Source organism: Panthera uncia, assembly GCF_023721935.1.
Source record: "Panthera uncia isolate 11264 chromosome D3 unlocalized genomic scaffold, Puncia_PCG_1.0 HiC_scaffold_8, whole genome shotgun sequence".
Taxonomy (NCBI): Eukaryota; Metazoa; Chordata; class Mammalia; order Carnivora; family Felidae; genus Panthera; species Panthera uncia.
In genome coordinates, this window is record NW_026057586.1 from 45,423,765 (window position 1) to 45,436,807 (window position 13,043).

General features: G+C 42.2%; 1 long non-coding RNA gene across 1 annotated transcript in view; it reads left to right on the forward strand.

Moving 5' to 3' along the window:
- The window catches only part of LOC125914763 (uncharacterized), a 46,661-nt gene that overhangs the window by 15,615 nt on the left and 18,003 nt on the right, over positions 1-13,043 (forward strand). Inside the window, exon 2 of the long non-coding RNA XR_007455417.1 lies at positions 8,507-8,621. This is a non-coding gene — a long non-coding RNA (uncharacterized LOC125914763). The remainder of the gene's footprint in view (positions 1-8,506; positions 8,622-13,043) is intronic.

Below are 13,043 nucleotides of genomic sequence, written 5' to 3' on the forward strand. Positions count from 1 at the left end.
GAAACTCCAGGTGGGCTGACCTTTCCACGGTATTATGCCACAGATGGGTTTAAACTATGTATTTTGAATGCCTTATATTTAGCAGGTGAGATGTTTTGAAGATGGATTTTTATAGACACGCAAAGATGCGTTGAACAACAAAATACCAACCTTTGCCTCATTTTTTCTCCCTAGTCTTTGCACTAGAACTTTTTTTGTCCTTGGCATAGGGAAAAAACATTTTAATAGAATAAGAAAAAAAAGAGGAGGGGGGACCCCTCATGAGACTGAGGTTTACATTGTACTCACATTTTTGTTTTCTATTTTATAAGAGAAGAAATTGATGTTGCCTGTACTTAGTGGTGTCTGGGGCTCCAAAAATTTCAGGGGATAGTTACTCCATTTCATTTATGGGCTGAGGTTTTTGCTTTTGTTTTTGAAAGTCATTGCAGTTGAAGAAGATTTAAATTCATGCACAAGCAAAAACCAATTGTGTTGAACAATTACCAGTAAATAGATTTTACTTGACTCACAATAGGCTACCAGTTGTTTACCAATTAGGATATTTGGGGGTTGGTGGCAGAGTAATACTGGGCCGCATTTTCGGATAAGATGTGCTTGCTTTCTTTCTTCTTGTTTTAAATGTTTACATTTTAGAGAGCGCAGGAGCCGGGAGGGCAGAGAGAGAGGAAGACAGAGGCTCTGCACTGACAGCAGTGAGCCCAATGTGGGGCTCGAACTCATGAGCCATGAGATCATGACCTGAGCTGGTTAGATGTTTAGCTGACTGAACCACCCAGGCGCCCCGATAGGATGCACTTTCTAGGGAGGCAGTACCTCACAGGGGAGCAATTCGGTGAGAGCAGACCTGAGTTTGGTCCTAACTCAGGCACCTGCTGGCTGTATGATCTTGACATATTTTTTATTGCCTCTCACTTGCTCTCCTCTTTCTCTGCGTTAATTTTCTTCTTAGCACTTATCACCATCTGCTCTACTGTACATTCATTTTTAAAATACGTGTTGTCTGTTTCCCCTACATACCCTGAATTAGCTCCACGAGAGCAGGGACTTTGCCTGTTTCGATTTTTGCAGTATTCCCAGGGACTATGAGAGTGCCGAGCACACGTAGCACATGTTGAATGAACATCTGTTGAATGAAAGACTGTCAACTGGCAATAATAATCCTGCTTTGCTGGGATGGTGGGGTTAGACACAGGGTTTGTACAGCTACTAGCCAAGTGGCCAGTACACAGACATATTTGTGAAATATTTATTCCCTTTACCATTTCTCCCAAGTCTCACCCCCTCTGGATCCCCTTGTTCTGAAAATCCCTAACTTTTAGATATCCAGCATTCAGGTGGCCCTTTCAAATCCTTTTCTCAGGGGAGTATTTGATAAGAAATCTGACACCTAGGGTGAATTTAAACCAAGAGATTACCCCTTCCAGGGATATATACTCTTTAAGCCTTATTTCTAACTGTGGAATAAAGTGAACTGATCCTTGTGAAAAGAATCTTGGGTATTAGCTAAATAGGTGGAAGAGGGCAGGAGACGGATGGAAATGCCAGGTGTCCCTGAAATTGTATGATCTTGGTGGTCTCCTCCTCTGCCTGTGAACAAGGATGGCCCAGAGGGAGTCTCAAAATTGTTGACTGGTCTCAGCGTCTACGATAAGATCAGGTGAGCATGCCTGGTGCTGTGATGGGTTCAGTACTGTGGGAAAAGCTCTTGCGTGTGAATTGGGAGACTTGAATTCTAGTCTTAAGTCTTCCATGAATGAGCCTGGAAACATACACATATTTCATTTGGCAAAATGTATGTCTGCAAGTGAAAAAGCAGTGATAATCTTCAAGGCCTTCAGCTAAGGCATGACAGCACGACTGTGTGCTTGATCTGTTTCCACTGGGTTATTTGGTTTAGTCATGACTTGACCCAAATCTAGATGGTATCTAGCTGTAGGTAAACTGATGATTTTTTTTTAAATTTTTTTTTTTAACGTTTATTTATTTTTGAGACAGAGAGAGACAGAGCATGAATGGGGGAGGGTCAGAGAGAGGGAGACACAGAATCCGAAACAGGCTCCAGGCTCTGAGCGGTCAGCACAGAGCCCGACGCAGGGCTCGAACTCACGGACCGTGAGATCATGACCTGAGCTGAAGTCGGACGCTTAACCGACCAAGCCACCCAGGCGCCCCATAAACTGATGATTTTTAATGACTTTTCGGTGTGATGATGATTAGTAAGACCTGTTTATTTGAGAAAATTTGGAAAATAAAGAGAAGTGTAGAGAAAATAATAAATAGTACTTATAATCCCACCATCAAGATATAACCATTATGAGCATTTCGGTGCCTCTCATTCCACACTTTCCCCCTCTACCTCTGTCTCTAATCTATGCCCCTATCTATACCTATGTTTTTGTAGATCATAAACATCAATGTGTTTTTTTCCCCCACTTAACATATTATGAACATTTTCTTGTATAATTGTTCTTCAGAATCATGATTTTCTTGAAGGGCATAACTTATGTTTATACCATTATTTATTTAATCATTGCAATTACTGTATAGTTTTTAAAGTTTGTTTCTGATTTTTACTGTGACAAATAATGTTAATATGGAATCCTGGATTTTCCACCAAATCAAGACTTCCTTAGCAAATGATATCATCATTTATTCAGCTGCTCACATCAGACATCCTTTCCCTGATTTAAACTCCACTTCCTACCCATCACTAGTCACTAGTTCCCACTCCAAAATATATCATCAGCCTGTCTCTCCTCCCTGTCTCCATGGATCCAACCCTGGCTTGCACCTGCTCTACTGCAGCAATTGCTTAATGGCTCTCTCGACTGCTCCCCATGTCCCTTCCCGTCCATTTTCCATGTGGGCTTTGAAACACATAAACTAGGTCATGCTAGTTCCCTGCTTCGGAACCTTCAGTGGCTTCTTACTGTACTTACATACAATTCAAAGTCCTCCAAACCCTGTAGGCCCTACATGACCTGACTTCTGGCCCCCTTTCCAAGTCAACCTGACTTGACTGCATGCCATTCTATTTCTCTTTCCTGTTTCCTAACCATATTGGCCTTTCATCATTTCCTAGGCATGCCATGTACTGCTCTTCATTCTTCAAGCGTGTTGCATCTGCTGCTCCCTTCCCTTGAAGGCCCTCAACCTTGCTCTTTCCTTGACTGGCTCCTTCTTATATGTCATGTTTGGACTCTGCTGTCATTTCCTGAGGTGGAACTCTTCTAACTCACGTTGTCTCCAGCACTACATTTTATCACAACACAATGCTGCTTTCCTTCATAGACCTTTTTGCAATTGATAATTACTTATTTATTTTTCATCATCCTAATCTCCAAGAATTAATAAACTATACATGGACAGGGACCATGTCTGTTTTATGCACTTTTATGGCCCCAAGGCATAGCCTGATGCTGGGGGACTGATAGGCTCTCAAATCCTTACAAATGCAAAACCTCATTTAATAATCTCCCAGACTCGAAGTTGAAATATATTTTTTGCCAAAATATTAGAACAGGTAATGACAGATACTCCCAGTATTGGTAAGGGTGTGGAGAAATGCACATCTTAATAAATTGTTATGAGGTGCAAATTGCTACAACATTTCTGGAAGGTAATTTTGTAACATGTACCAAAATTTTAAAACTTCACAATTGCCTGCATAAGGATATTTACTAGAATTATTTCTGGTAATGAAGAAAGAGAAATGATTGACAGCTCCAAAAGAAGAACAAATCCATGATGGTAAATCCACGATGGTATATCCGTGTAAGAGAACCCTGTACTGTGGTTCAAGTTGGTGGTGTAAATCTGTCCTCACCGACTTTGCAGGACCTCCCACCATATTGTTAAGGGGGAGAAGTAGGGGACTAAACAGGAGCTTAATTCCATTGGGGCACCAGGTGAATATTATTATAGATAGATACAGAACGTCTTCATGATGGTTATCACTGGAATACTAACAGTGGGCATAGGTGGCTGGTGAACTTCCTGGCAGTTCTGATTTTTTCCTTTAAACTTTCCTTCCTCTTTCTTTGTTTAAACTACGAGAATTTATGCTAAGATACGAATATAATAAGAAAAAGATAAAGCTATTTTTTGTTTGGTGGGGGGAGGGAAAGGAAAAGAAAAACCTCCTCACCGTAAGTCTCCATTTCCAGTCCCGAACTATGTGCTGAGGATACAGAGGCAAGAAGGCCATTGCTCTGGCCTCCTGTGAGCTCGGTCTGGAGGAGATGGCAGAGAAATAAGAATCATGGGCCAGGGCAGGGGAACGATGGAGACAGAGGGGTCTGTGCAGCACCCAGAGGGCACTGCCCCCTTGCCCGCTGGCGCCCCCACGATTGCACTGTGGGACTTTGGGCTCACGGCTTCTCCCTTTAGGTTGCAATTTTCTTAGTTGAGAAATATGAGTAGACCTCTGGATGATCTCTAAACATCTTTAGGCTTTAAAATTCTTCCACCGTCTGAAGGTTTAAATTTGAAGAGCAGCTACACATTTCCAAAGCCTGTGTTCTACCTCTGCCAGCAGACTCCCGGACCACACTTAATCCATTGTTCTGTTCACTTGAAATCAGAACCACAGCCACTGCCTCTCACCAGCCCTCCTCCCGTGGTGGGGGAGGGAGAGCTGATTAAAATAAGATCTATCTGACAGAAATGAAAAATCCTGGGAAGAACCAACCACATGACATCCTTTGCTGCCTAGGAGCTCATTTGAAGCCGTTATAGGGTAGCTTAGGTGTGTGAGTTCAATGCTTGAGACCAGACTGGGGAGGTGAAGTTTTTACTAACAAGGTTTTATGAAATCTGTGAGATAGTTGCAAGGCTCAGGATGTTTCGAACCTAATGGGACATCAGTGCAATTGAACTCCCAAACAGCTGCCATTCATTTTGGGGTAAAACTTGTGAATTAATCCCTTGATGTCTTTTTCTTCACTCAGTTTCCTTTTGGACTGTAGGAAGTGTGCCTCAGCTAAAGGTTAAACTTTTATAACTATTCAGGAGGCAAGTCCTTTCAACGCTCTGCATGGAAAATATTCTTTTAATTCAGATTTGGTGAGAGTTGCCAGGGTAGCAAATTAAAGATTTATTGTCTGGGAATTTTTGGATCACAACCTAGCATAGGTCGGGTTGTTTTATTCTATAACGTTTGGAGGTTTTCCAGCCTCTGGGCTTTCTACTAGGGCCAGGTATTGGAAGTGTAGCCAATGTATTGATTGATTAATCAAAGCAATGCCGGCCGTGAATTCCGTTTCTGTGGCAGACATCCATAAAAAGATGTAGGTGGAGCTGTTTAATGATTTTTCTTGCCAGATCGTTGCTTGTTGGTAAAAAATTTGTATCAGGATAACCATACCAAGGCACCTTCGAGTTAGGCAGATGAAGCCTTGGAATATCAATACAGTTTTTCAAGAGGATGAAACTCATCAAGCAACGGCACATCCAGATCACAAACAAAAACAAAACGCAGCGCTGGGTGACTGTGCCGTGAAGCTACTGAACTCGGATCAAATGCAATAAAGTGAAAAGGTATTTTAAACTTCAGAAACTTCGGGAGAAATGGAATGTTACTGATCTGAACTCCCACAAGGCACCCAAATGGATGCACTTTTACTCTGTTTTGAAATTAATTCCAAGTCCAGGGAACAGAATACATAATGTCTGTAATAATTTCAGAGTGAATCCCAGGGAAATTAAACATTAAATCTGGCTGAGATTTCACATTATAGGAATTATCGAATGTGTGCCATTAGCAAACATCATTCAGCAACTTACTGTATCTGAAGCTGCGAGGTTTAAACAAATACTCCAGTGTAACATTTCACTTATTAGGAGGCGTGACCAAACAATCAAATTGCCACGAATAAAATGGGAGTTCTAAACAGCCTGCTGGTGTAAATAAAAGTACTCTCAGCTCTGCACTAGGTGTTGCTCTCTTTTGGGTACCTTTCAATCCAAAAGCCAGGGGAATGGTGTAAAAAATAAGTTTCAGACTCTCTTTCAACAGAAATAAAGATTTCTTTTTTAAAGTACATCTTCCTTCTTTCCTCTTGTTGCCACTGTCCTATTCTGCTTCAAAGTGCTCACTCCTTCTTCCTCCTTGCAAATAGTTTATCTTTCTTGAAAACCTTACTGGAGAACAGAAAAGACTGGTAACTTGTAGCTTGCTGTCTGAGATGGATACTTATTTGTAAGTTGGTTTTATGAACTTAGATGACTGACAGATCGCCAGTTCTTTGTTTAAACTCCGACTGAATTCATCTTGCTCAGCTCCCCTCATTTTAACACCAGGTCAAGGACCTGCTTTGTGCACATGACCCCCTTGTCTGTGACATCTCTGACAAAACTCCAAGGTTGAGCGATACCCAGAGGCTGCCTGCAGTCCATGCCAAGCATCAGCTCTAACATGTCTTGGGGAAAGTACACTGGTGGTGCATGAGAAGTTTCTAGCTCCCACGGTGTTTTGGGGTGGGGGGGGATGTTGATGATCCCTGGCCTCCCACAGAGTTTCTTGCTGTCCCCCGCCAAGGAGCTAACTGTATGGCTAGGATAAGGCTGCGAATAATAAAAACATGTCCAGACCCAAGCAGCATCTGCTCAAGCCCCCAGACGTGCCATGTTTACGTGGAGCCGTTCGTGCAGGCAGTGAGCACATGGCCAGCGTTAGGGCTTTGGCCTGGGGTCTGACAGCATCCGTCTCTATTGCAGCTGCTGGACAAGCATGCTGTTGGCATCATGGGGAACCAGGGCACTGAGGATAGACCCCAGTAGTCATCACCGTTCCTAAAAAAGAACACAAAGCAACTCCAAGCTTACAGGCACCTAATATATAAATATGATGAGTATGTTTCTGGAATGAACTCCCCACCCCCCCAGTCAGTCCATGCCATTGGACAAAAACTTCCTTAGTTGTGCTTTTAATAAATGGCCCTTATTGAAAGGAATGCGGTGACAAGCAATCGGAGCTGTTGCCAAAACCCGGGCTGTGTGGTTGATGTAGGTAAGAAGGCGGTGGTGGTTTCCAGCTCTTCCCTCTTGGGCTGTAGCTCTCTTTGTATGGCGTATGAAGGGATCCTTTCCCTTTTTAAAGCCCCCGAGTCTTTAATGCACACAGGTATATTGTAACTTGCAGTCTGACAGCAAAATAAAAGTCACGATGTACGGTGCACTGCCTCAGTATATTTTTTCCATGTATGACAATGTGGAGATGAAAACCCTTTTAAACTAAGCAGAGAGCACCCAGGAGCTAAATCCAAAGCACATAAAACAAAAATCCCAATTTAACAAGTGGAAGGAAATATCACATTCTAGCTACACTATACATAGCATTAAGAATTTTATTTTCTGCTGTTCTGAGCAAACCTTCCTGAACTTTAACCCTCCGCGACTTGTCAAACCATGAAAGCGGTCTTTGCTCCCAACCCCGGGCCCCTTTCCCGGATGCAGACTGAGCCCTGCGCCTCGTGTGACGACCTGCCAGCCTTACCCGCTCAGTAATCACCAGCCCTTCTTTCCCTTTCCCCGGGATGGAATGTTTTTTCAGCTGCTGTCATTCCTCTCCAGGGTCTAGCAAGAGGAGGGTGTGTGCAACGTTGAGAAAAGGGCTTCAGGAAAACAAACTATCTGGGTTGCCTGAAGGAGTAAGTTAGTTGGAAATAATGACACCACTTGGAGATAAAATTCAACAGCATCTTTTCCTTTTCATTTAACACATCGCTGGGTTACCCAGAGTCTGACTTCAGTGCATTGCAGATTAATCTTTTCCCCCTGTTGTACTTCACCTTTAAGGAAGTGTCCACATCTGGACGCACTAACTGCTTTGCTGACACTCCTTCAGGGCAGAGCTCTTGATGCATAGAGCAGCCTAATTAGCAGAAGGGGTGCGGGGCAGAACTTCCAAGATGCTTTCTAAGACTGTCTAGCCAGATGGAAAGGATCAGCATTTACTCAAATGCAAATATCCCTTATATATCATTGCACTTTTCCTGGGAGATTTTCCTAGGAGAGTGGCTCGCTCAGAAACTCTCTATTTGTGACCTTTCTTGTGGGACATGAAGAGTTTGAATGGCTAACATTTTGCATCTGCCTCTCAGTACACTCTAATGAGTCTTATTTCAGCTCGTCCTCTTTTCAGGTTTGGTTAATATTCATCCAATTTTTCCATAATAAGGATCAAGAGCCAAAGCTCTTCAGGACGCTTCCACCTCACCTCCAGATCAGAATATTCCCCTTAAGGGCAAGTGAAGGCAAAGGCTTTGTTTGGATTCAAAGCAAAGTGTAAGCTTTGGCCATTCTTCTTGTTACTCTGTTTCTAGCCTGGCCTAGTCCAAGTCCCTAGAGCTATAATTAACTTGGCCCCTTGCCATTTATATATTTAATTGGGCCAAGTGACATTAGGGCTTGAGAAGCTCTTTTGTGGAAACGAGTAAAAGCAAGTACCTTTTCTTTATAGCTACCCCGAACCAATAACTAATGATCCCTTTTTTATTTGCAGGATGCTTTCATTACAAGGGCTTCCAAGTTCAGGTACAGAACAATGTAAAATGCATAACTTCAGCTGCAGCCGTTATTCCAGAGTTCTGAAGAGCAGCCAGCAGAAATTGGTCAAGGTACATTTTGGACATTTGACCACTTTTTGAAGCGTTACTTAAGACTACCCGTTTCCAAGTGAATCTGGTCCCCAAGACATTTTGCGGGTGGAGGGATGGAAGGTATAACAACCCTAGAGTCTGCTTACTCTCTGTCCCCAAAAGACCCCGCCAAAGGTTAAATGTCTTGGGAACTAGTGAGGAAACCCGTGTCATGGATGGTTTATCAAAATTAAACTTGTGTCCCTCCTTTGATGATGTGGAGTTCACTGTGCAGCTTCTCTTGCATCCACAAGTGGCCATGTGACTTGTTCTAGCCAATAAAACATGAGTAAAAGCAGATATATAGTCACCTTCAGGCTGAGACTTTCAGGTAAGTAGGGTTTTCTCAGTTATCTCTCTTCTTCCTCCCTTGGCTGGAAGCAGAGGTCTCCAAAGCCCTAGGGGATGGTGGCAACACACATGGAAGGGCCTGGGTCCCTAAACACCATGTGTGTGGCCAAGAAAACCCTCATCGGACTGTTAGGTAGATGAGAAATGAATTCTGTTGTGTCAAGTTCATTAACATGTGGGAGCTTATTTGTTACACTAGCCAGCATGCCCCGAGTACACTAATAAGATGGTGTCTGGTTTTTATATCTCAAATGAGTGAATCATTCATCCAGGAAAAAAGCATATTTTGTTACTGTGAACATTCATAGCACAAGATGGTGGAGAACCTCCTAGAAGGCCATCGAGACCACCAGACCCCGATCCAAGAGGTCATTTCTATTCTGATTCACCTTTGCTCTTACCCGCGAGCCTCATCTTGCCAGAAAAATGGCATATAAACATTGGCAAACGGAGTCCCTCTCTGTGGTATGAATCTGTATTTTAAAATCTGAGAGCATCAGTGCGTTTTCTCTGATGTTTGTCTGTTATGGAGGTTATAGAGGGAGGTGTTGTGAGCCTAAGTGCTGAATGTTCGTATGGAGTAAGTTTGGCGTGAGGCTAAACTTCATGAATGGAGGCATTTGCTTTTGTCTTATGAAGGGTTGCTAGAAAGTCCAGTTAATTTGGATCCACTTTTTCCAGATTTAGCCAGTGCCTACGGAAGTACTACTTAGTGGCCTGATACCATAGGAATTAGCTTTTGTGAGGAAAATACTAACCTAGGTATAAGACAGTAAAAATAATAGCTAAAATAAGCCACGTGGCTTACTAATAGCAACCCACGCGTGGTCACTGATGTGGTTTCAACAGTCACTCTAATTTCCAGGAGCACAGATGTTAAACGCCTTTGCCTCTCCAGATGTGCTCGCACAGGGGTCCATCACAATGGAGCGACACGGAGTCTGAAACACTCTACCCTCTCAGAGAACAGACAGGGACTTACTTATTCCGGTTGTCCAACATCTTTGTTTTTCGGCCAACAAAGATCAAAACAGGCCTCTTAATATGTGTTCGGTTTAAATTTGGAGACATACGGTATTTACTCCCATCGGCACTCACTCTCACCTGTGGAGATAAACTGTGTTATTCCACTACGAGCCCGCATGGTTTCCATCTGCGACTTGCCCGCCTTGGTGTAATATCTGTTTACTGTGTGAATGGTCACCAAGTCCTGGGAACACTTCATGCAGAGTGGCGATAGACTGAATTCTGTATTTGCTCTTTTTCGTTCAGCTTATGTTAACATCCTCTTACGAATCCACTGAAAAATATTCTTGACCAGACTGAGCCTTAAGTGTTGTTGAACTAGCTAAAACAGGAAAGTTTCATGAAACTCCGTAATTGCTTAGAATACCCATTTTTCCATGTTTAACATTTTTTTTCCCTCAGGATAAACTCTAATATAAAAAAATGTATTTTTTTAGGGAACCTTTCTGACTTTTATAGAAGATATATTTTGAGTGCTCTCCTTTTTTTTTTTTTTTTTTTTTGGTTTATGAAGGATAATTATTCTTGTGATGGAGATTTTTATGGGATGATGGGCTCAGAACTCAGAGTCCCTTTTATGAAAGAAAAGGAAGAGAAGTCAACATTCATTCATTGACTTAATTGAATTAACAAAAGCTTATAGGGTGCACTGAAGGTGCCAAACAGAATGTGAAGAGGCCCTCTCCCTCCAGGAGTAGATAAAACAGACATAGTATTTATTACAATAGGACTTAACAGGTAGTAAGAACAAATCATTTGTAATGTGATGAGTGTTGTAAAAGGGGCGGTACAGGACTCTAGGGGCTCCTGGGGTATCTTTTGCTTCATTCAGAGATGCATTCCTCAGATTAGAACCCAAGAGTATTATAAAATTAAGATGCCATTAGAATATTTTTGAAGTGTACAGAGTTATAAACCAAATATGATATGTAGACTAAGTTGGTTTTCAGACGCTGAAGAATCTCAAATTGGGATAAAGATGAATTTTCTTTCTGACTTGGCAGATTAGGGTGAAATGCGGAACCAAAGTGGTAGAACAACATAACAAAATTTTGACAAAGTTGAAATAATAATAATGATCATATTATTATTCACGAAGAAGCTTGCTAGGGCTTAAGTGCATTTTACTCTTCACCGGGTGTCCTTCTTCTCTCCCTTTCTCTCTTGCTGCCTCTTTTTGTATAAAACAACAGTCCTTAGGAATGGAATAATAGTAGGCTTAATTATGCGCTCACCACTTAAAACAAAACAAACAAAAGGGGAAAAAAGAACAAAATGAAGGAGGAAATAACTTGCCCTTGCTTTCCTTGATCGTTTTTAACTGGACAACACAGATGGTGATTATTTGAGTGTGAAAATTGGGTTGTAAAATGAATATCTCCAAAAATGTCAAGAGTAAATGCCCTTTTGCAGGCAAACATGGTCCTGAATGAATTCCAACAACACGCTGCCCAAGGCGCTTCATTCCATGTAAATTGGGCTTAAAGGAAAATTTGTCTCTTAGAGAGCTTTTAATAGGACCAAAGTACACTTCACTGAAAAGAAAAGAAGCTCATGGTTTCTTGAGTAGTTTATGGTTTACAATTGAGAAAAGGTACCAGGTTCTGGGTTTTGAAGTGTAAAGAATCTGCCAAAACACAGTTAATGGGATCAGGTATTTCAACAGCCAAGCTGATGTCAATGATCTCCCCCCACCTCTTTTTTTTTTTTTTTTTAACATTTTAGTCTTTTTTTTTTAAAAATTAAGTTTATGTATTTATTTTGAGAGAGACAGAGAGAGTGAGAGGGAGAGAGAGAGCAAGAGCAAGCTCTGTGCTGACAGAATGGAGCTCTATGTGGGGCTTGAACTCAAGAACCCTGAGATCATGACTTGAGCCGAAACCAAGAGTCAGACACTTAACTGACCGAGCCACCCAGCGCCCTTCATCTTCTTCTGAATGAGGTTAGGAAAAGGTAGAAAACTTGGTAAGAAAAATGGATTCATCTCTACCAACGTAACTCTCTCCTTTTAAAATAGCCATACAACCTGGTTATGAGATACAAATTTTATGAATGAATCCTTGAAAGGCACAGCATTCATTTAGATATACAAGAGATGGAGTGAATGCAAGGAAGGCAATTCTATAATTAAATGTGGTGCAGATTCCACGCCAAGTGGTTACTTTCTCATGGGTGCTTCGGCAGAGAGCTGTATAGATGCAAATAAACACATGATGGGGAAGGGCTCAGAAGAAAAACTTTCAGTCAAAATCTAGAAGAAAAAAAAAAAGGTGAGTTTCTTCCTGGCCCAAATGACCTTTTCTTCTTGGGAATTGGCAGAAAAAACTGGATAAAGAAGCTAGGGCTAATGAATACTCTTTTCTTTTTAACGATACCTGGGGGAAGTTCACTCACGTTAAGCTATCTTCATGCTCTGTGGGGTTTCTAAGCAGATTTCTTCCTCTGAAATGGTGCAACATTTTCCCCTCTTGGCCATGTAGAAGTGTGTGGGTCTAGAACTGCTAGAACAAGCACAGACAAGAAGCCAGGGGAAGTCTCCATAGAACCAATCCCAACTTTCTTCCTAGGGAAGGACCGACTGTCCAGCATACTGGATCCCAATGGGTTGAACATATTTAAGTCTTAGCGGGTGTATGTAAGAGTCCGAGGTAAGGGAGAGAGTATAATGGGAGAAGAAGGACTTCTGGGAGATGGTGGCTCTTACCATCTGTTGGGAGCCCATCTAGGTCATCCAGAAGTAGATCAGAGATAATGTGCAAGAATGAAGAAGACCAGCTTCCGGCCTCAAGAACCCAGTGAGAGGGCCAGGCTTCACTCTCCCCACTGTGCTGCAGGGATAGATTGTATTTCCTCCCTGAGACCTAGAGGAAAAACTGGGCACCAGAAACTAGTGAAAAGGGCTAGTTAGGGCATACAAAACGGATAAGCAGGGGAACCCTGACCAGATGCTCCCAGAAGTGCCTGGTTGCCTAAATCCATCTCCAAGGTACATGGATGATGAGCCCAGAGCCACAGACTATGTCC